General features: G+C 44.7%; 1 protein-coding gene across 1 annotated transcript in view; it reads right to left on the reverse strand.

Annotated features, from left to right (window-relative positions):
• Window positions 1-25017, reverse strand: part of CFAP58 (cilia and flagella associated protein 58) — a 2107107-nt gene that overhangs the window by 1582707 nt on the left and 499383 nt on the right. The gene's annotated exons all lie outside the window — the stretch shown is intronic.

A 25017-nucleotide genomic window follows, 5' to 3' on the forward strand; every position in this document is an offset into this window, starting at 1 on the left:
GAAAGGAGATAGAGTGAGTTTCTCCAATACAAAGTTAAGGTCCCAGGCAGGGGTTGGAGCTCTCCTGGGTGGTCTCAAGTTTTTGGCCCATCTGAGATACTGCTTTAGCAGAGGATGAGAGAAGAGGGATGGTTCTGTGTTGTAATGAGCTGAAATGGCTGAGGCATGGATTTTTATGGAAGAAAAAGATAGGCCCTTGTGAAGCATCTCAGTTAAGTATTGCAAAATCTGAGGTAAATTGGGCACTGCTGTGCTCATCCCTTGAGATTGATTTCAGGCACAGAATTTTTTCCATTTGTAAGCATATGATTTTCTAGTACTTCTCGCCTCCAAAATGACATCCATCACAGGTTTACTGAGGGATGCTAAGGGGGAATTTAAGTGATTAGCCAAGCTGCAAAATTCAATGTTTGGAGCTGAGGGTGCAGAATTTGATTGTTCCGCTGAGCCAGTAAGGAAGGTGTCTGAGGCAGTTGCCATGGAGAAATTTGTAACAGATTACGTAGGAGTGGGTACCAGTGTTGACGAGGCCAGTCTGGAGCAATCAAAATCATTTTTGGTTTGTCCTGTTTGACTTTTAATAGTACTTTGGAGAGAAGTGGCAGGGGGGAAAGGCATAGGCTGATAGGTTTTCCCAGCTGAAGGACAGAGCATCCACTTTCCAGGCTTTTTTGTGAGGAGTTCTTGTGCAAAATTTGTCCAACTGGTAGTTCTGGGTGAGGCAAAAAGATCTATGTCTGGGCTCCCCCATTTGCGTATCAACATGTTGAAAATCCATGGTTCCAGTTTCCATTCGTGTGGGTCCATGAGATTTCCGCTTAGTTTGTCTGTCAAAATATTCATCTTTCTTGGCAGGAATTGAGCTTGTAGTTGTACTTAATAGCTCAAGGCCATGTTCCACAATGCCATGGCTAGTCTGCAGAGGGGGTAGGAATGTGTACCCCCTGCTTGTTTATGTCCCACATAACTGTGGTGTTGTCCGTCTTTACCATTAGTTGTCCTGGATGAAGGTAGTCTTTGAAGGCTGTCAGTGCATTCTGTACAGCTAGCATTTCTTTTTGATTGATATGATGGTGAATTTGAATTGGGCTCCATTTGCCCTAAATGCACTTCCCTGCTAGATGAGCCCCCCAGGCATAGTCAGATGCATCTGTAGTTAGGGTATGGGTGGCAGGGGGTGGTGTGAATGGCAGTCCTTGGTGGCAGGCCTCTGCCCACCATAGGAACTCTAGTTGTAGGCAAGGTATGATGGGCATCATTGTTTCCAGGCTGTGACAGTGTTGACTCCATAAACTTTTTAAGTACCACTGAAGTTTCCTCATATGCAGTCTTGCATATGGAATTAGAAGAATGCAGGAGGCCATGAACCCCAAGGCTTGCAGTATTTGTCTTGCAGATAGCAGGGTTTTTGTGGCCACCTGTTTGAAGTAAGTCACCAAATGAATTTGCTTTTCTGGTGTAAGGAAAGCCATCTGGGCAGTTGTATTCAAGCTTACACACAGGAATGTAATTTTTTGAGAAGGTACCAGTTGTGATTTCTTTTCGTTTATGGTGTACCCTGGACAAGTTAGAATTATTTTTACGAACGCCAGATGTTTTAGAAGAATGTCCTTGTTTTCTGCCTGAATTAAACAATCGTCCAGGTATGGATATATTTGAATATTTCTTTGCCTGCAAAATGCAATTACTGGAGCCAGGCATTTTGTAAATACCCTGGGTACAGCAGATAAGCCAAAGGGCAGTGCAGAGAACTGATAATGCATGTAGCCTGCTTTGAAGCAGAGGTATCTTCTGCAAGATTCCCTGATTGGGATATGCAGGTAAGCCTCTTTTAAATCTAGAGTTGCCAACCAGGCATCTTTGCCTAGCATAGGAAGTAACTGGTGAAGAGTCAGCATCTTGAATTTTGGAATGTCCAGGAAGGTGTTTAGAGTAGACAGGTCCAGAATTGGATGCATGATTTGTCTTTTCTGGATAAAAGGAAAATTCTGGAATAGAAACCTTGTCCCCTTTCCTCCTCTGGTACTAGTTGAATTGCCCCCATGTTTAGGAGGGAAAGTACTTGTTTCTGAGCCTCTGCCCACTGATTTGGGGGCAGGTCTGGCCATCCATTTGGAGTTGGCAACGTGTGGAAATGAAATCTGTATCCTTAGGACACTATATTTAAAACCCATTTGTCCTGGGTTATAAGTTGCCTGCTTTTTGCATGAAGAGCCAGTTTTCCCCCCAAGGGGGTGGCTAAAAGGTAAGTGCTTAATAATTGTAAAGGAAAGTCATTGAGACTGTTTACCATAAGGTGGTGGTTTGTTGTTTCCAGATTTGGAAGCAGAGGCACCCCATTGCTTAGTTTTGAAAGTCCATTGGGACTGAAACCTGGTGCTTTTGGAATGTCTGGGTTTGGCTTGAGTGGCTCTGGAAGGAACTGGAAAGGACCAGTTCTTAGTAGGCCAGTGCCTACTAAATCTTGGAGGTTGTACTTGTAAGAAATATTTCACAGTTTGCATAGATTTAGCTTTATCTTCCATCTTTTTAGAACTTCTTCAGCCTTACTGCCAAACAGACGGTCCTCCTGCAAAGGAGCATCTAACAATTTTGCTTTAACATGATCAGGCAGAGATTGTTCCTTAAGCCAAGCATGCCTTCTAAGCACAGACCCTGTAACAGCAGCCCTGCAAGAGGCCTCCAAGGAATCAAAACTTTTAGTTATGTACTTACCATAACTTTAGATGTTTGGGATCCATCTCGCCTACATTCTGTACTGATGGGCTCGGAGCCGATCCCTCGGCTCCGACTCAGCACGCTATGCTATAGAGCGAGGCCTCTTATTGGCTGAGCTATTTCTTATCCCAGGATGCACCACCACTAATTCCCCAGATCTTGTTTGTCCGCATTCATGTACACATGCACAACTTGTTTATATAACATTGTTAGATGTTTCAAGATGAAACAACAGGATTCGGACCTTCTGATATCCTCTGATCTCCAAGGAAGGGGGAAGGAGGGTGGATTATTAGGAATGTAGGCGAGATGGATCCCAAACATCTAAAGTTATGGTAAGTACATAACTAAAAGATGTTACGTGATCCTATCTCGCCTACATTCTGTACTGATGGGACAGCGTCCCTAGCACCTAAATCCTGGGAGGCTCATTGGAAAACACTCCTGAGCACTGTGGAACCAAATGAAGCTTGTCCTCTAGATGCCACATCCAATTTGTAATGGGAAATGAAAGTGTGCGGGGAAGACCATGTAGCCGCAGCACAAATGTCACTAATGGCAAGCTTAGAATGAAATGCTATCGAAGTAGCCATAGCTCTTGTAGAATGAGCTTTGACAGAGGTGGTAAGCTCTTTGTTAGAATAAGAATAAGCTTGAGTAATACAGTCCCTGATCCATTTGGCAATAGTGACCTTTGTGACAGCTTTGCCCAATTTATTGTCTGCAAAGGATACAAACAACTGATCTGTTTTCCTTGTTTGTTTGGTCCTGTCTAAATAAAAACGCAACTGCCTGTGGACATCTAATGTGTGGAATATGAATTCCGCTTTGTTAGAATATTTGGGAAAAAAGACTGGAAGTTCTAACGATTGTTGTAGGCAGAAACTGGAACAAACTTTAGGGACAAAGGAAGGATTTGGCCTGAGAGATACTCTGTCTTTGTGAAAAACCAAGTACGGGGGGTTTACAGACAAAGCTTGAAGCTCTGAAACTCTTCTGGCAGAAGTAATCGCCACCAGAAAAGCAGTCTTCCACAATAGAAATTTCAGATCACATGTAGCTGCCGGTTCGAAGGGAGAGGAAGTTAAGGTGCGTAACACCACATCGAGATCCCATGGAGGAGCAGGATGAGAAATCGGAGGTCTTAAAAGCGCAGCACCTTTCAAGAAGGTCTTACACAATCTGTTGCTCATTAAAGGTGGGTTTATAGATTCGTGAAAATTGGAAATCGCTGCCAATTGAACCTTGATGGTAGAGACTGAAGAGCCTTGATTGAAAAGAGAAGTTAGAAATTTCAGTACTTCTGATACGGGAATAGTGATGGGATCCAGGCCCCGGAGTTGAGCCCAAATAGCAAATCTTTTCCATTTGCTACAATACAGTTTCTTTGTAGCAGACTTATGGGCCGAAGATAATATGTGTACAACCTCTGGATCCAATGTATGACTCCTGACTATAGTCGGAAGAGGAGGAGCCAAGCTGTCAATTTTAAGGTGTGCAGGGACTGGTGGAATAGTCCCGACTGATGAATCAAAAGGTCTGGGATCTGATCCAGGAACCATGGACCTTCCAGAGCATATTTCCGAAGATAGGGAAACCATACTTGACGAGGCCAGTAAGGAGCAACTAAGATCATTTTGCTCCCAAGAGAGATGCCTTTTGGATCACCCTGGGAAGGAGAGGAACTGGGGGGAAGGCATAAAGCAAGCCGGTGGGCCAAGGACGGGCTAGTGCGTCCATGGGGCTCTTCCCCGGAGCCGGGGTTAGGGAGAAGAATTTTTTGCACTTCGCATTTAGTGGAGTCGCGAAGAGGTCGCAACACGGAACTCCCCATCTGCTGAAAATCTGACTTGCAACTGTCATGTTCAGAGACCATTCATGAGGAGAGAGGATGGTTCTGCTCAGTCTGTCGGCTATCACATTGGACTTGCCCGGGATATGAGTAGCCACTAGAAAGCGTTCGGTCGAGACTGCCCATTCCCAGACTCTCATGGCCTCTCTGCAAAGAGGATAGGATCTGGTCCTCCCTGTTTGTTCAGGTACCAGACAACTGACATGTTGTCTGAGTGAACGGCAATGACGCCCTGAGGGAGGTAATCGTGAAGGGCTTGGAGGGACAGAAGCACCGCCCTCATTTCTAGGATGTTGATATGAAGTAGGGTCTCTTCTGGGTGCCATTTGCCTTGGACTGACCTGCCCAGGGAATGCCCCCCCCCACCCCATCTGGGAGGCGTCCGTGGTCAAAGTGGCCGCAGGAGGAGGTGGAACAAAGGGTCGTCCCTGATCCAAATTGGAGGGCACTAGAAGGTCCCGTTTGCATGTTTCCATGATCCGTATGAGGTGACTGAGAGGGAGTTCCTGAAAAGACCACTGAGCTGAAAGAAGCCACTGGAGAATTCTCATGTGCAACCTTGCCAAGGGGACTAAAAGAACTGTGGTGGACATGGATCCCAATAGCTGCAGGACCATTCTGGCTGGGGCTTTGGACCTGGGAAGTAAGGCTCGAACTTGAGTCTGTATGGTTTGTATTCTGTCTGTAGGTAAATAGACCCGCATCTGGTTTGAGTCTATCTCTACCCCTATGAATCTTATTCGTTGAGATGGCAGCAACACAGACTTTGACCAATTGAAGGTGATTCCAAGGGAATTACCCAGTGATATAGTGGCTTGTAGGCTCCGCAGTAGTAGATGCTTGGAGGTGGCAGTTAGGAGCCAGTCGTCTAGATACGGAAACACCTGGAATCCTAGACTTCTCAGGTGAGCAGTCACGACTGCCAAGCACTTGGTGAACACCCTGGGGGCTGTGGTGAGACCAAAGGGCAGCGCGTGGAACTGAAAATGACTGCCTCCTAGGCTGAAGCGCAGATGTCTCCTGGACGCTTGATGTACCATGATATGGTAATAAGCATCCTTGAGATCTATGGAGCACATCCAAACACCTTTCTCCAGCAATGGGAGAATGGTTTGTAGGGTGACCATTCGGAACTTGGATTTTCTGACTGAACGGTTTAGAATGCTGAGGTCCAAAATGGGCCTCAAGTCCCCGGTCTTTTTTGGCACCAAAAAGAATCTTGAGTAAGTCCCTAATCCGATCTGGTCTGCGGGGATCGGTTGGATGACTCCTTTTTGCAGCAGCTTTGAAACTTCTGAGGCTGCAGTATCCCGTTGACTGGGTGGCGGGTCCGGGATTTTTTTGGACTGAGGTGGGGAGTGTGAGAAAGGGATGGTGTAACCTCCGGCGATAATTCGAAGCACCCATCGGTCCTGAGTGATACCTTCCCAGGCTTTCAGGTGCTTGAAAACGACCCCGACTGGCTCGAGCTGCACAGTCGGGCAATCCCTCAGGGACTGTGAAAGGCTGAAGAGCCATGAAAGGACTCGCGGTCTCCAGTGTTGCGAGGGCCTCTGCCACCTCTGGGACGGCGTCTTCCGGAAGAATTTCCCCCTCCCCTGCCTCTGGAAGGGGGATCATCCTGCTGAGAGGGGTAAGGCTTTGAGATCTCTGAACCACATTTTCCCTCCTCTTTAGCCTTGGGATAAGGCCAAAGGGAGTGGAAAATCGTGCCCCTACGGCAGTCAGAGTCTTACCCTCCTGTTCGCAGCGGGTCAGTGTGTCCTTTACCTTGGGTCCAAATATGGAGGACCCATCAAAGGGGGCGTCGGCAAAGGAAGACTTAAAGGCCTCCGCGAAATGACACAGGCGGAGCCAGGCTTGTCTCCGTAGAGCAATGCCTGTACCCGCCCATCTACCGCTTCGGCCGCATAAGAAATGAGCCTCATGGACGAGTTTGAAATGGACGACAATGTAGCCAGCTGAGAGCCAACCGTCTGGGCCAGCTCCTCAGGCAGGTTACCCAAGAGGGTATCGGAAAGTTCTTTAATCAGATCCCTCTGAAATCTAGTAAAGTGCGTAAGGTAGTTCAAGGACCTTAATGTAAAGGCCGCTGAACTTAGGGTGCACTTTCCGTACCGATCCATGCTCCTAGACTCCTTATTAGGAGGATGGACGGACGTCGAAGCCTCTGCTACATCTTGCTGGGTAGCAGATGCCACCACCAAAGCATCTCCAGCCACACCTTTTGTTAGAAACACTTTTTCAGGGGGTGCCAAGAGGAACTTATTCGGACGAGCAGGCACCGGTTCCACAGAGTCTGGGTGTTCCCACGCCCTTCGACAGATCAAATCCAAGAGCTCGTTGAAGGGCGGAGACACCCAGGAGGCAGAGGGCTGAGCCCCGAAGGCCTTAAGGAACACCGACTCATCAGCAGAAGGGGGTTTGGACTGCCAGCCGCCTCATTGTTTAAGGGCTTCCAGGATGTCTGCAAAGGAGACATCATTGAGGACGACTTAGGGGACCCTTCTGCATCATCGAGATCAGTGTCTGATGTAAGAGACTCATCAGGGGAGTCAACGTGCTTCCTCTTGCACGATCTTTTCCTGGGGGGTTCTTCCGAAGAAGCTTCAGAAGGACCTCCAGGAGGGGGGAAACCCCAGTGGGGGTAACCTCAGGCCCCGGGGCTCTGCTGTCTAAGGACAGGGGGACTGCCAAAGACCCAGTCTCGGTATGCAGGGAAGGAGCTGGGGAGACCGTGGAGGTAGCCAAAGATGATTTGGCTAACGCACTCCTCATAGCCCTGAAGGCGGGACCACCAGAATCCTGGGAGGGTCCCACCTCCATGGCCACGACAGTAGACGGCCCTCCCGCCGCCGATGCACCAAGAGGGAGACTTGGGACCAAAAACATCAATCCCGAAGCATCCCCCCTGGGGCCGACGGAAGAAGCCCGTGTACCGAACTCCGACCAAACAGCCGGAGTTGGAGTAAGGGTCAGGCCCGACCCTAAAACCTCTACCGGTTCCACCAGCACTGGCTCCAACGGTGCCGAGGCTGTTGGAGGAGGAACCATAGTAGGGAGGTGGATCATCGGCTCCGAAGCCGAATGGGCTGGAGCCGAAACTAGCTTTTGGAACACCGGAGACTGGAAGAGTCTTAGGAGCACCCTGTCGATGTCCGAATCAGAGATCTTGGATGATCTGGATGATACCGATCGGGTCCGAACCAATTTTTCCATTGGCTCCAAAGGACTAGGGGACCGGCTCCAAATAGATTCTATAATTATCGGCTCCGAGGGAGATCTCAAGGTAATTTCCCTCGGTGCCGAAGAGGACTTCGGCTCCGAAGGGGAAGAGTCTGAGCCGGCAACCCTCATCGGCTCCAATATCAGTGGAGCCGATGAAGGTGACCCGCCTCTCGATGCCCCAGTCCTCGGCTCCGAAACCAGAGGGGTCGAGACTGGAGGCATCGAGGCAGACCGTTCTGCCCTCGGCTCCGAAGTCCATGGAGCCGATGGAGAAGTCTGCCTAGGTTTTTTGGCAGTCGGTTCCGAATGACTGGTCAGAGCCGACGCTTTCTTCTTTTTTGAAGGAGAGGGAGAGGAAGATAAAGCCTCCTCGAAGGATGACTTAATTAACCCCTTAAGGATTAATTTGTTTTTCCTCTCCTGGAGGACCCTTGATGAGAAGGCGTGACACACGCTACAAGATTCTTGCAGGTGCTTGGCGCCTAAGCAATAGACGCACGAGGAGTGGTCGTCCATTATGGACATCTTATAACCACACCTCGGGCACTTTTTAAACCCGGAGGGTCTACGCTCTTTGGACATGACTAATTTTAGAAAAAAAAAACACACCTGTCTAAAGAGAAATACACCAAAACTTAATGGTTTAAGAACAAAAAATATAAAGTTTTTTTTTTTTTTTTTTTTTTTTTTTTTTTTATTAACCACAATACAGTGTACAAGAAAAAACCACACAGAAAGAGAGAGTCAAGACCCTCTAACTTAAACGGGTACTTGACCCACAAATAAAACGCTAAGATAGCACAAGCAACAGGGGAAGGCCCCTCTAACTAAAACGGGAAACCTTCCCTTGACGAAAAACACAAATTCCTCAACAGAACTGTTCAATACACACTCGTATCACAACAATAGCTGTTAAAACAGCTTTTGGGTTCAAAGCAAGCAAATTGCTGACAGGAAAAGCCTAAATTAAATTAGTACTTAGCCCAGCCAAGTTGAGACCACGTCTAAGCTTGTAAGCGGCAAACGAGATCTGGGAGATTAGTGGTGGTGCATCCTGGGATAAGAAATAGCTTAGCCAATAAGAGGCCTCGCTCTATAGCATAGCGTGCCGAGTCGAAGCCGAGGGATCGGCTCCAAGCCCATCAGTACAGAATGTAGGCGAGATAGGATCACATAACATCCACATTGCAAAGTATGTTTTCCAACTTGTTCAGCTGAATGCAATAAATCCTGTAAATCGTTATTTTCCACACAGTCAGAAATCAACATCATTTTCTGTTTAAGCAGTCCTATAATATGCTGTTGATATTTTAGCATATGGAATTGACAGTTTAAAGCCCTGATTGCCAAGGTTTCAGAAGTATAAACCTTTTTACCCCATTTATCCAGTGCCCTGGAGTCTCTATCAGAAGGGGGTGGATTCTTAGCAGTGAAAGCCTTAATGCCCTTGGGCTCCTGAGAGATGGTTTCACGGTCCGCAACAGAATTTTTGAAAAGGAATCTGTGGGAGTCAGGAACCCTGTAGTATCTGTCTGGCTTACAAGGGTCTGGAGGCAGGAAATCAGGAGCCATAATGGATTCTGAAAACACATCATCAATAATGTCTAGTACAGGAGGTATAGCCAAAGGCCTATGCTGAGGAAGAAGAAGGAAATCCCTAAGCCTCTTTTTGGATTCAGAAAAATCCTGACTTTCCCAGTGGAAATACTCCCTTAAGGTATGTAAAGTTTCCCCAAAGGAAAAATCCTCAGGGGGAGAAGCAGAAGGAATGGAATCCTCTGCATCAGAGTCCTCATAAGTAGGTATGTATAATTCCTGTTCATTAGAAGAGTCAGAAGAAACAGAGTCCTGTTCAGAAAACTCATAGTCAAGTTCAGCCCTAGGCCTCTTAGAAGGGGGGGGGGGGTTGATTAGAGTAATTAAATCTTCAGCCATTTTGATCATTGGTTTTTTAGGCATAGGGGCCTGAACATGCAGCCTGGGTGTCGGTTTTTTAGACATAGATTGAGATTTTGACCTTAAAATTGAAGGTGGTGTCGGTTTAATATACAAATCTGTAGGCATGAATACACCCTCAGAAACTGGTGCCTGCACAGCGGCTCAGGACCCATCCAAGGTAGAGACATCCGCGGGTTGCATAAGTGAAGCTTCTCGCTGCATACCGGACTCTGAATGGGTCTCAGTAGAGGCCTGCGAATCCGAAGTAACAGGTATCAGGGGCTGCGAAAGCACCTCATTAAGTACTGGTGAACTGGTGACTGGCTTAGGAGAAACATTGTCGGCAGTTTTGGACCCCAACGGCCTGTCTCTGTCTTTTTCTTTGCGTTTTTTCGGTATTCCGGTAGTCGGATAGCTAACCAATGTCATTTCTGGATAATTAAATCGAGAACCAAAAATGTATCGACGACAGATAGTACACTGATTAAATAAAGCACAAAACTGACAGCAAGGTACGTCGTGGTCAAGGCCTAGGCAAGGAATACAGTACAAATGGAAATGCTTATGAGGTATTTGCTTCCCACAAGTAATACAATTATTAACTTTTACTGACATCGGTAAGGAGCAAGAAAAAGTTTCCCCAATGGGGTACTTAGCTTTTTAGTTGAAGACTGCGGTTCTGAAACTCGAAAATGAAAATTTCAGGAGTCGTCCGACCAGCACTTGCGAACTGCTTCTGCTTCGGGCACTGCGCGGCAAGAAAGACTGATGTAATGGCGTCGGCTGCATGTTTTATACCTCTGACGACCTGACGTCATGGAAGAAGGGACAGCAACCAACGCAGGACCCAAGACTTTGTTAATCCGGCCGACTGAGGGCAACCTGCCATCAGATTACCCAAATGAAATGACTGCAACACTGAAACACGAAGAACATCCTGCTGCACTTGTTTCTGAAGGGAGAAGTGAATAGGTCACAATATGGCTGGCCTCATTGACAGAAAATGTTCTTTGCCACTTTTTGACTGAGAGCCACTCATGAGGCATTAGAATGGAGGTGCTTAGTTTGTTCGCAATCACGTTGGCTTTCCCCAGTATGTGCTTTGCTATTAGAAAGCAGCCAGAAGAGATCACCTATTGCCACACTCTCATTGCTTCTCAACAAAGTGGATAAGATTTGGTTCCTCCACACTTGTTGATGTACCATACTATGGACATATTGTCCATCTTAATAGCAATTGTCCTGGAGGGGAGAGTGTCTTGAAAGACCTGCAAAGTTAGGAAGACTGCTCTCATTTCCAGAACATTGATATTTGATTGGCCTCTTCTGAAGAATACGTACCTTGGACTGTCCTTCCCAATTAGTGCCCTCTCACCCCAGTTGAGAGGCATCCGTGGTCACCATGGGTGTGGACAGCAGGAGAACTAATGTGTGATCTTCAGAAACTTTGTTTGAATGTAGCCACCAAAGAAGATATCTTATGCAAGCTTGTGAAATCTTGACTGGAGCAGTTAAAGACTGCTGAAGAATGGACCACTGTACTGACAGAGTCCATTGCAGAATTCGCATGTGAAACCTGGCTAAAAGAACTAGGGTGATAGCTGCTGCCATGAATCACAAGGCCTGTAAGATTAGTTGTGCTGGAAGAGAAGGATGTGAGATCAGTTTCTTGACCTGAGATCTGAGTGTCTGGATTTGAGCTGGAGGGAGAGAGGCTATCTGATTGACCATGTCCAGACAAGAACCTATGAACTACAGACAGACTACAGTTGGTCTGAGTTGGGATTTGCTGTAAAGTGACTGTGATGCCTAGATGGAGACACAACTGGAGCAAGTAGTCCCTTGCCTGTAGGAGTAGATGCCTGGTTGGAGCACTTAGGAGCCAATCATCTAGGTATGAAAACACTCGTAATCCCAGTGGTCTCAAGTAAGCTGTTAGCACCGCCATACATTTGGTGAACACCCTAGAGGCTGTGGAGAGAACAAAGGTCAGTGCTCTGAACTGGTAATGACTTGCTCCAAGCTGGAAGCAAAGATATCTTCTGGCGCACCTTTTCATTTTTATGTGATAGTGCCCATCCTGAAGATCGATAGAGCACATCCAATCTTCCTTCTTAGAAGGAGCACAATGGACTGAACCATGACCATCTTGAACCTTGAATATTGCATGAACTGGTTTAGTATGCTGAGATTCAGGATGGGTCTCAAGTCCCCTGTCTTTTTTGGCACTAAGAAGAATCTTGTGTAGGTCCGAGATCATCTCTGATCTGAGGGGAACCTTCTGCATGACTCTTTCTTCTAGCAGCTTTTCTATTTTTTTGACTGCTGATTCCTTCTGATTAGGTGGAACATCAGGGATTCTCTTCAATCTGGTAGGAGGAATTTGGTAAATGGGATGATATAATCTCTGGATATAATTCTCTGCACCCAGGAATATTTTGTTATGGATATCCAGGCTCTTTGATGCAGAGATAAATGCCCCCCAACTACCTCCAGAAGGCAACAGTCAGGCAGCCAATCAGAAGCACTGATAGGGCTTGTCTGAGAAGGAATCCTGGAAATGCTGGTTCTGCGTGCCACCTCTGCCATGGGGGGGGGGGCTGGCATCCTCCCTTAGAGTTCCCCCTCTCTGCCCCTGGGAGAACTATCTCTTCATGAGTTTTTGAATGGACCCTGGGATTTATGGAACCACATCTTTCTACCTCCTTGTTGATTCTGAGAAAAGTGTTTTGAGGGATAGAAAAATTTATCCCTACAGCAGACAAGGTCTTTCCTTCTTGCTCACATTTAGAGAGCATGTCTTTCTCTTAAGGGCCAAATAAGGAAGATCCAGCAAATGGAGCACTGATGACTGAAGATGTAAAGGGCTCTGCAAAGTCGCACAGATGCATCCAGGCATGTCTCCTAATGGCTATGTCTGAACCCGCTGCCTGTGAGGTCCCTTCCACCACATGGAAAATCAGCCTCATGGATGCATTAGATATTGTTTGGAGGGTGGCCAGTTTCAAGGAAACCCTATTTTAGTTCTCAGCAGACATGGACCCAAAAAGAGAATTGGAGAGTTTTGCAGAAAAATCTCTTTACAATCTTGTAAAATGTGCCAGATAATTCAATGACCACAAAGCAAATATCACTAAAGCATAAACACACTTACTGAATCTGTCCAAGGCTATGGACTCCCGATTAGGGGGATAGACAGAAGAGCTCTGTTCTACCTGCTCTTTTTTAGTGGCCACCACAACTGGTAATGGAGCTGACATCTCCTGAACCACAGGTTCCTGTAGCCCTGCAAGCACTTCACCTGAGGATAGAGTCAGACCTGAACTGTCCAGTGACAAGATTTCAAGGGGCAGGGATGGCTCTGGTAACTTTGGAGTCAATTCTGGTCCCCCAGACTTGGCATAGACACTTTGGTTCCAAGAGCCCTCCTGCTCTGAAAGGCTCAGAGCCAGATGATTCAGGGAAGTGACTGGAGTAGAAGAACAAATTGTATTCGGATCTGATGAGGACACGTGCAGGGATCTCAGATCCAAGGGCTGCAAAATAGCTGGTCAGATCTGAGAAGGAAAAAACAAAGAAAGGGAAGTAATCACAGGCAGGCTCACAGATCCAAAGGGAGCCAAAGCTAGGATTACCCCATCTGAATCTGAGCTCTGAGGAGTTTCCTCATCATGCTATCCACTTCAGCCTCAGAGGAACACCCGGAAGATCTGAGACAAGACATCGTGGATGGGGTTCTAGAATGCTTGCTGGGAGATTCCCACAAGAAAGTTGAAAGGAGCTGAGACATTGTTGGATATGGTAGTGTAAGAGGTAACCGGATCCAAGGTGATTTGATTTCAGAGCAGAGGGATCCAAAGTGGTCGGATCCAAATTTTTTGATACTTTTGTAAGTGGCTCCAAGGAAGGAGCTGAAGAGGATGTAGGATCCGGAGATTTCTTTTGAGAGTCTTCATCCTTGGGAGCTTTGTTGGGCTTCCCTTTGTCAGTTTTCTTTGAAGGTGTTTGATCCCCAGCTGAAGAAGAAGAAGAAGTGGACGTGAGAAGGCCCTTCATTACAAGTTTATTACATCTGTCTGTGAGGGCTCTGGATTTGAAACCAGCACACATAGAGCAATCTGCATCTAAATGAGCAGTGCCCAAGCATTATACACATTCCCTGTGGGCATCCAAGTCCAAATCCAAAGATGCATTTTTTGAAGCCAGTAGGTTTATCAGCCATACTGGCGTAACTAAGAAAGCAAGGCTATGGAAAAAGTGTTAAGCAACAATAACAAAGAAGTACTTTTTTTCACTTTTTTTCTTTTTAAGTTAAAAAAGAAAAACTACCAACAATGGTAGACAAGAAATACCATAAAAAGGAGTAGAAAGCTAGACGAGAGATAGCAAAGTACCATCAATGGTACTATAGAGAAATACTGAATTATCGGCAACAACCACAAAGGAAAATTACTTCAAAGGGAAACTTACTGTAAAAGTGAGGAAGATAAAAGAAAGTAATCAATAAATACACTAACGGAATGAAAACTTTTACTAAGAACTCACTATTTTAACTAAGAATTCACCAATAGCTCAAGAACAAAAGGATCCATATCTGTAGCGATGTGGCAGTGAACAAGATCTGAGGTATGTTAGGAGCACAAAACATTATAGGTAAAGGAAAGAGCTAGAGTTTGGATATGAGGATCTGGTAGAAGTGTCCCAAGTTTAATCCAAGTTGGATCCAGGACCCATCACTTCAGGAATGAATGGAAATGACAACATCAGATCCACAGGGTACCATCCCAAATAAGAAGGGTTAGTTCAGCATTTTAACCCATCACTAAAATCCATACTGATAAAAGTAAAAACTGACCAGTTAAGACAATGCCTCCTGTTTGCTACTATAGAAGTACCACAAACATCAACAGGATACAGGTCTTTTGAGTTACGATATAGCAGGCACCTTTGTGGACTGTTAGATATTGCCAGAGAAATTTGGGAAAAACAGGAAACACCTTTTGAAAGTGCCACATACACTACCTCCAACTTAAAAGAGAGGCTGAAAGTGCTAAATTGCTGATGCCCATCATATAGGAAAACATGGAAATAGCACGAGCAACATGCAAGGACCAAGGAATTCAAAACTGGAGATCGAGTGTTAGTGCTAGTCTCCTCTGCAGAAAACAAACTTTTGGGTAATTTGCAGGATTCATTTGAAATTGCTGAAAAATGCAAATAATATAAATTACAGGGTTAGAATGAATGCCTGCCGAGAAAAGGTCTGAAAAGAAATGCCATATCAGTTTTCTGAAACCATGGAAAGAAGTGCAGACATCTATAGTTAGCTTCATGGCAGAAACTGACAGTTCTGGTGAAGAAAGACAGCTAACCTCTATGATTAAAAAATACACACACCAAATGGGCTTGAAGCTCACCAATAAATCAAAAATTAAGCCCACATGAAGGGTGAAACAATAAAGCTCTGAGAGGAACCAGTAAACAGCAGTTTAATGCACAAATACCATAAATGCTCATAAAAATACGTTTCCATTTGACATACACTTCATCAGATGTAGGCTTGAATAAAACCACTCCTATTTAAATAATCTCCCTTTACAAATCAACCAATGGGAAATAAACCAATTACTTAATTAGTGCAACTTGAACCAATGCTAAAATTTATAACAGGTTTTGGTAAAATGAACAATTTATAACTGGGTTTGGACAGCAAAATTAACAATTTATAACTGGTTTTGGTTTATGTATGTAATGAATACAAATGGATTTATTGGTTAACCCCTATGATTACAATGCAGGTAGATTACACACTATATAAGCTATATAAACAGGAGATACTTGAGCTTCTGTTGAGAAGCAAAGAAAGTGTTTTCCGAATTACCTGACAAAACAAACTGGTTTAACACCATACTGAGACTACTCCAGGAGAAAGATTTAGCTTAAAAGCTGATAGAATACCAGAGTCACAGAGGAAGTCTGTGTAAAACCAGAAAAAAAACAGATGCCGAAGATGGTGGAATAGTCCCATAATGTTAGCCCCTTACCAAACAGAACAACCAGGTCCTGTAATGATTTTAGGAAGCTAAAAAGAAGTTATGTACTCACCATAATGTTCCATGTTAGTCATTTATCTCGCCTTTATTCTCACTGATGGGTTCGGAGCCAATCCTCGGCTCCGACACTGCCTATAGCAAAGCTCAAGGTTTGCCAGTAGCTTGAGACCAAGCCCCTTATCCCATGATGCACTGCTGGAATTACCTCAGTTCTTGTTTGCTGCGTGTATATATACCCCTGTAAGGGGAGCGATTCCCAAGAAGGAAGTAGTAGTATTGAACAACCAGGATGATACTAGCCTCTAGGTCAACTGTCAGCCAGGAGAGGGATGGAGGGAGGGATGTGAGAATAAAGGTGAGATAGATAACTCACATGGAACATTATAGTGAGCACATAACTTCTTTATGTGAAGTTGTAAAATCTCGCCGTTTATTCTCACTGATGGATAGCATCCCTAGCATCTGCAATCCTGGGTGGCTCACAGGAGTACATTTTTCAGGACGGTGGAACCAAAAGAAGACCTGTCCCTGGAAGCCTTATCTACTTTGTAATGAGTGATAAAGGTATGAGGCTTAGACCAAGTGGCTGCAGCACAAATGTTGTCAAGGGGCAATTTAGTTTGAAAAGCAGACGATGTAGAAACTGTTCTGGTTGAATGAGCCTTTGCTTTGTGTGGCAAAGGTATGTTAGCATTTGCATGAACAAATGAGATACAATCCAATAACCATTTTGAAAGGGTTGCCTTAGCCACTGGTCTACCTTTTCTGGCCTCCAAAAAGGATATGAAGAGTTGATCTGATTTTCTAATATCCTTAGTTCTATCAAGATAAAATCTGAGCTGTCTGTGTACGTCAAGTTTGTGCAGCATGTATTCCAATTTGTTGGAATGGTTGGGAAAAAAAACTGGCAACTCAATGACCTGATTGATATTTGACTTGGAACAGACTTTAGGCAAAAAGGAGGGGTTTGTTCTGAGAGATACTTTATCAGCATGGAAAATCATGTAAGGAGGTATGATAGATAATGCTTGAAGTTCTGACACTTTGCAGGCAGAAGTAATGGCCACTAGAAAAATAGTTTTCCAGGACAAAAATTTGAGATCACAAGATGATGCTGGTTTGAAGGGGGGGAAGAATTATGTGGGACAGCATAAAATTCAAATTCCAGGGAGAATAAGGGATTTTGACAGGAGGTCTCATGTGAAAAACACCTTTAAGAAAAACCTTAGATAACTTGTGGGCCATAACATTTAACCCATCGAATCCAAGGTGGAAATTTGATATGGCGGCTAACTGAACCCGAACTGTGGCAGCTGATGATCCTTCCTTAAAAATCATTATCAAAAAGTCTAAAATGGACATCAGAGGAGCTCGGAAAGGGTCAATTTCTTGTATACTGGTCCAAACTGAGAATCTTTTCCACTTACTGCGATATAGTTTTCTGGTGGATGGCTTACGAGAAGACAACAGAATTTGTCTTGTGTCATCTGAGAGTGAATGAAGCCTGGCTATTTGGGGAAGTGGATCAGCCAAGCAGTCAGCTTTAGAGACTGCAATGAAGGATGGAGGTCCCCTGACGTGTGTGTCAGGAGGTCTGGAACTGGGTCCAAGATCCATGGATCCTCCAGCAGGTGATGGTGAAGGAAAGGGAACCAAATCTGTCGAGGCCAATGGGGGCTATGAGGATAACAGTTCTTCCCAGCGATTTTGCTTTCTGTACAAACCTGGGTATCAATGGAATAGGTGGGAATGCATATAGGAGACCCAGAGGCTAATCGTGTATGAGTGCGTCTCACGGGGGATGTCAAGGAGGTGGTATCAGGGCAAAGTAGCTTCTGCATTTGGTATTGATGTGACTGGCAAAGAGGTCGCAGCATGGCTGGCCCCATTTGTGGAAAATCAAGTCAGCAATGTGTTTGTTGAGCGACACTAGTGAGGCAACAGGATCGCCCCCTGCTCAGCTTGTCCGCTATCACATTGGATTTCCCCCGGATGTGTGTTGCTAACAGAAAACGTGGGATGACACAGCCCATTGCCATACCCTGAGGGCTTCTCGACAAAGGGGGTAAGACTTGGTTCCATCCTGTTTGTTCAAGTACCAGACCACTGACATGTTGTCTGTCTGAATTGCAATTGTCCCTAGAGGAAGAGAGTCCTGGAAGTACTGCAACGCCAGAAGTACTGCTCTCAACTCCAGAACATTGATATGCAGATGTGACTCTTGATCCGTCCATGTGCCTTGGGCAGTCATTCCCTGAAAATGCCCCCCCCCCCCACCCTATCAGGGAAGCGTCCGTGGTCACAGTGGCTACTGGGGGGGCACAAAGGGTCTTCCTATTGTGACATGAAGAGATGTCAACCACCACTGAAGGTCTCTCTTGCAAGAATTTGTGATGAGAATCATATGGTTCATTGGTAACTTCTGGTAAGACCATTGAGCAAATAGGAGCCATCGAAGAATTCGCATATGCATCCTTGCAAGTGGAATGGCTAGAATTGCTGCTGCCATCAAACCTAGTACCTTCAAGACCTCTACAGCTATAGCTTTGTTCTTTGACACTAATGAGTTGATGTGTTGGCGAAGAAGTGAGACTCTTTCAATTGGAAGTCGTAGAGTGGTATTTGAGGTATCTAACTCTGCTCCTATAAAGACAGTATGCTGCGTTGGTGACAAGGCAAACTTTTCGAAGTTGACTGTAATACCTAAGTGGTGGCAGAGTGTCAGAGTAGATTGTGTTGCCTGAATCAATTGATGCCTGGTTGTAGTGGTGAGGAGTCAATCATCTAGATATGGAAACACATGGAATCCTAGACGCCTCAGGTGAGCCATGACCACTGCCATGCATTTGGCGAACACTCTGGGGGCTGTAGTAAGACCAAAGGGCATGGCTCAAAACTGGCAGTGATTGGCTCCCAGCTGGAAAAGCAGGTGATCTCTGGAGTGTCTGTCCATCTTTATGTGGTAGTACGCGTCCTTGAGATCGATGGAGCACATCCAATCGCCTTTTTCTAGAAAGAGAAGAATGACCTGAAGCGTGACCATTTGGAACTTCTCTTTTTTACAAATTGGTTGAGTCTACTGAGGTCCAAGATAGGTCTCCAGTCCCCTGTTTTCTTTGGCACCAAAAAGAATCTAGAGTAAGTTCCGAATCAAACTTGGTCTGCTGGAACTGGCTGGATGACTCTTTTTTTCTAGCAATCTGCGGACCTCTATGGTTGCTTGTTCCCTGAGACTGAGTGGAACATCTCAGATTCTGTATACAGGAGTGGGAGGGGAAGAGAACGGTATGAAATACCCTATGGAAATGATGCTTTGTAGCCAGGTATCGGAAGTTATGTTTAGCCAGGCTTCTGGGTACAAAGATAAGTGACCCTCGACTGCCTCCAGAGCTGGACAGCCGGGTCTCCTTTCAGGAGCGCCGGTAGGGCTGACCAGAGAAATGGCCTCTGTCACCCTACTGTTGCAGACCCCCCCTGCCACGCAGGTGGTGTCTTCCATTATAACCCCCTCCTCTGCCTCTAGAGGGGGTTTTTCCATGTGTGTCCTGAAAGGCTCCCTGTGCTTTTCGGAACCACATTTTTCTGCCCTTAGGACCCTTGGGATAGAGCTGAGTAGAAGTAGAAAAACGGACTCCAACAGCAGATACAGTCTTGCCTTCCTGCTCACACCTGGTTAGAGTTTCCTTCACTTTGGACCCAAACAGGGATGAGCCATCAAATGGGGTGTTGATAAAGGAAGACTTGAACGGCTCCGCAAAGGAACAGAGATGCATCCAGGCTTGTCTACGCAGAGCAATGCCTGAACTAGCATCTCTACTTGAACCATCAGCTGCATAAGATATGAGGCACATGGACGAGTTTCACAATCGAGTTTAGGGTAGCAAGCTGTGTGTTAACTTTGTTGACAACCCCTGCAGCTACCGTACCCTGGAGAGTATCTCCGAGCTCTTTCAGGAGATCTCTTTGTAGTCTTGTAAAATGGGGTAAATAGTTCAGTGATTGAAGGGAGAATGTTGCTGAACTAAACATGCACTTCCCATATCTATCCATAATCCTAGAATCTCTGTTAGGAGGATGGATAGATGAGGATGTCTCAGTCGTTTCCTTTTTGGTGGCTGCAGCCACCACCATGGCATCAACAGGCACTCTCTTAGTCAAAAAGGCTTTGTCCACTGGGGCAGAGATGAACTCATTTGACTTCCGAGGGACAGGTTCCATGGCCTCCAGAGACTCCCATGCCTTACGAGAGATCAGATCGTAAGGCGGAGACACCCAAGAAGTGGACGGTTGAGACCCGAAAGCCTTTGAGAGCACTGACTCGTCTTCAGTAGGGCTTTTGAGCTGCCAACTGCCCCTCTGATTAGGGATCTCTAATATCTCCGCAAAGGAGATATCCTCAGAGGGGGATCGAGGGGACCTTTCTGACTCATCAAAGTCAGTGTCAGATGTCAAAGACTCCTGTGGGGAGTCCAAGTGCCTCCTCTTGCACAGTCTCTTCCTGGGTACTTCCTCAGTGGGGGGATCTGGGGAGGTCTCAGAAGAGCAGGGGGCACCCTGTGAGGCTACTTGAGGCTCAGGGTCTCTACGCTTGGGTGGACCGGTAGAAGCAGGAGTGGACACAGGCACTTGGGGGGGGGGGAAGCCAGACCTGATGCTGATGATGTCTTTGGAGACATGACTCTCTTCACAGCATCGAACGCACCGCGGCTCTGACAAGAAGGGGTAGATGGCTCCGAAGGGACCGTCTGATCCTCCCGCACTGAGGCCATGAGCTCTGAGCCCAAGGTAGGAGCTGAGCTCATCTGAGCCGAAGCCCCAAGAGGAAGATTCGGCACCGACAAATCGGTACGACTATCCTCCCTGGACCCGACAGGAAAGTGTTGGCTCCTAGAGTCCCCGGTCGGTGCTGAGGACGTCCAAGTAGATGGAACCAATAACACTGGTGCAGGTCTCGGCTCCACAGGTTCAACAACTATCAGGTCGGGCTCCTTTGGCTCCGAAAGTCCAGTATGGCTCGGAGGAGGAGGAGTCAAGTCCGGGTTAATGGTCTTCGGCTCCGACGAAGGTGTCGGAGCCGACAACAATTTAGCAAGGCTTGGTGCCCGTAGAAGCGTCTGCACTAGCCGGTCCATATCCATATCTGAGAGGCTGACAGAAGACTTCAAGGAGTGCACCGAAGGTGCTGATTGGAGCAGAGGAGATGAGAGAATCTCAGAGACCAGCTCCAAAACTGTGAGCTGGCTCCGAACAGAAGGGACACTCGGCTCCGAGGGCAGTGGAACCGATGACCCTACACCCTCCATTATTTTAGTCTTTTTGGATACTTTCGAGTCACCTGAGGATTTGGAAGATTTTGTGGATCTACTAGCAACATCCTGGTCACCCAGTGCTTTGGAGAAAGGGTGCTGAAGTAAACCCCTGTCTACTAATTTTCTCCTTCTCTCCAAAAGTACCCTGAAGGAGAAAGAGTGACATATGCTGCAAGAGTCTTGGAGGTGTTTAGCCCCCAGACAATAAACACATTGAACATGCCCGTCAGTGACAGACATTTTTTGAACACAATCCGGACATTTCTTGAAGCCAGATTTTGGATGAGGCTTCTCTTTCTCATCAGACATTTCTATATCAGATTAAACAATTTTAAAGAATTAAAAAGCACACTTAGAATTATCTACCAAAGTACACCTAAGGTTAAATACAAGGCCAACTTTTAGGCCCAACACTATACAAAACAGAAGCCAGCACAGGGCATTAATCTAAAACTAAGTCTAAGTCTAAAACTCTATAGATTTTATATATATATATATATATATATATATATATATATATATATATATATATATACTATCCTATGAAGAAGTGAAGAAAAACAGTTTTTAAACTTGCAAATAGAAGAATCTATCGAAAATAATGGTCCGAGCTATCTGGAACGCCGAGATCTGTGCCGCGGCAAACTAGATCTGAGGTAATTCCAGCAGTGCATCATGGGATAAGGGGCTTGGTCTCAAGATACTGGCAAACCTTGAGCTTTGCTATAGGCCGTGTCAGAGCCAAGGATCGGCTTAGAACCCATGAGTGAGAATAAATGGCGAGATTTAACAACTTCACATACGATATTTAAAAACTTAACAGTTATCCAATACATAGGGCTGATGAAGTAAGAGAGAGATTGGGGACAGCATGATTCTTGACCAAATTAGACATAATAAGAGGATACAGGAAGATCGCTCTAATGGATAAAGCCAGAAGGCCTGTTCCAGTATATCATCTTTTTTTGAGCTAAATGGTGCCACTGCAGTCTTTCAGAGATTAATGGACATAGCTCATGTCAAAATATATTGTCTTTCATGTCAACAATGTCATAATACACTCTGAGAATTCAGATTCCCACCTAGCTAAAGAGTAGGGCAGGTTGTCCTAGACATCCAGAGACAAGCTAGGTTAACTGCTAATGCCGCCAAGAGCAAGTTACATATGACAATTATTTACGGTATGTAATAGGTAAATGAATCCATAAACCGTAGAAAGAAAAAGTAGAAGCAGTGAGAAATGTGCTTATTCCAGGAACCTAGAAAAACGTGAGGGCATTCTTGGATTAGCTGGGTACTCTATTTTGAATCATTAGTATGCCCTGAACTAAAAAAAGGATGATGCTCTGTAAAGTGGTCACTAGAGTCAGACAAGCAGATGAAGGAAATATTGTGTTCAGAGCTTGTATTAACATCCCCACATTTCAACATGGATTTTACGGTTTATACAGATGCCTCAGAAGTAAGCCTAGGAATGGTGCTATTCCAGACCTCTGAGAGGGAGGAACATCTGAAATGTTTTATGAGTCATAAGTTAATAAGTTAAGCAAGATAGAAACCAAGTGTTCCATTATTGTGAAGTTGATGTTTTCTTCACTAAAATATTACCCCTTTGGCTTTGAGTTTACATTGTTGACATACCATGCCCTTGAAATGGTTAAATCTGCAGCAAGACAGACACATGAATGTGTAAGTGGGAACTTTTCTTACAACCAGCCACATTTACAGTACAGCATTTGCAAGGCTTGGTCCACATCAATGTAGATATCCTGTGTAGGACGCACAGCCTATCTAGTGGGCTTGAAACTGGGAGTTTCAAGTTGGGTGGGGTCAACAGAAGATGGTGTGGTGGTTCCCATTGAGTAGCATGTTAAAATGAAGTGAACATGACACAAAAAATGTTAATAATGCTGCTGAAAATCTTGTATATAAAACGTTTGTGGCAATTGTTTTGTAAATAAGACTGTTTGTTTTGTTGGGTGGTGGGAAAGAGAGACCTTTTGCCAACTTCACCAGTTCAGGAGGGAGACAGAGAGAGGGAGAGAGAGAATATGCCCTGGATCAATCAGACACATGGCATGGTACAAGCTGCAGCAAGCAGTTTGTTACAGTTGTAAAATGAGAAAGAGAGTTTCTCCCTAGTCCTCAACAACAGAGGACCTTTTCGCTTTGTTTTTGCTCCTTGACATAGACAGGATACCAGATCAAGGAACAGCACAGGTCATCAGAATAGTTAGCTATGGTTTTGGCGGGGAAGTGAGTGATATCAGTAGCTCTGCCCAGTTAGAGCACTCAAAAAACAGTCTAGTGCACATAACAGCAAATAAGACCCTGCTGGCTCCTCCATTTTGAACCATTTCTCCTTCCCAACACTCAATAGTAGTACTGGGAACACTAAATGTAAAATGGAGCAATGGAAGCAAACTGAGGTAAATATTTAAAGTCAGCTGGACGGTGTGGAAAGAAAAGCAATAAAATATATTGTTTCTCTTTTAAATGAAGAATCTAGTGACTTTAGAAACAAATTTTATTTCTATAGTTATTTTGCATAATGTGAAAGTGGCTAATGACATAGCAATGAAATAGAATTTACAATTTATGCTGCCAAAAACTTCTGAAGTTTTTTCTTAAAAGCATGTTTTTATACAAATATTGGAGAGAGAACATTATTTGCATTGTGGGGTCTTTTCCATACATTGCACATACGGTTTAAAGCATCCCTGTCCAAAGACATTATGCTATCTTCTCAATTTAAAATACAGACCTATATAAAATCTGGAACTCAATACCCTAAAACATACTCACTACCCTCACCATCATCAAATTTAAACAACTACTCAAAGAACAACTCTTCAATAACTGGCTTTGTACCTGTATCACCCCTGGATAATCTCCTCCTTCCCACTTTACTTCCTATTCTATTTTTCAGTTCCTATATTCGATCACATTATTTATTTATTTATTTGTTTATTTTTATCAGTTCTGTTCTTCCTGTCTTACTTGCCATATTTTCAAGGATTGTACCTATTGTGCTGTAACATATATGTTATAACTTATAGTAATGTTTAGCTTATACTATATTCTAATTTCTAATTTTTTGCTTTTTTTCATTACGACAGTTACTGTTTTAGATCTACCTTGTATAACATATGTACTAAGTATGTAACTATTCTTTGGAGCTTTTTCCCCCGGGACTCCGCTGAAAAAGGGCTAATAGCTCAGTCGGACTATTCCGGTTAACAAATGAAAAATAAAATAAAATAAATAAATATAGTTAATCATGTTTTTTTTCTTTCAACAATACTAATGCGCAGAAATGAAAACAAATCTTTGGAAAAGTTGGGTATTTATAGTCATAATTTAACACTTCCTTCAAGATTATATCTGCTCTGACGGGTCACTTTGCAAATATTGGTAAACATGGCACATTATTATAGCAGTTGTATAAAGTAATTTTATGTATCAAAACATGTAACAGTTAATTATTATTTTACTACACAGTTCATAAAAACACTGACCTATATTAAAATACTAAATCAAGAGTTCTTTGTGATTTTTTTCCGGTTCACTTGCAGTCCATAAAGTTCATTATTCCTTTCAACCATTCATTTACCAATATCCACCTTATGCTCACGGTCACAAGGAAGCTATAGCGTATCTTGCAAGCAACAGGGATAAAGCATGAAACTAATGCTGGATACCACTCCAGTTACAGGGAACAAATACACACACACTCATGTACACACGTGCACACTTATCTTTGGGCAATCCGGAGGATCAGTAATTTAACATATTGATATGCCTCTGTGATATGGGAAGAAACTACAAACTCCAGCAAAAGCTCCTACAGGTAAAGGGAGGCACTAGAACCAAGTGCAGTAAGGCAGCAACTCTAATCATTTCATCATTATGCTACCTT

Source organism: Protopterus annectens, chromosome 14.part0, assembly GCF_019279795.1.
Source record: "Protopterus annectens isolate FY-2018-M chromosome 14.part0, PAN1.0, whole genome shotgun sequence".
In the NCBI taxonomy this organism is placed as follows: domain Eukaryota; kingdom Metazoa; phylum Chordata; order Ceratodontiformes; family Protopteridae; genus Protopterus; species Protopterus annectens.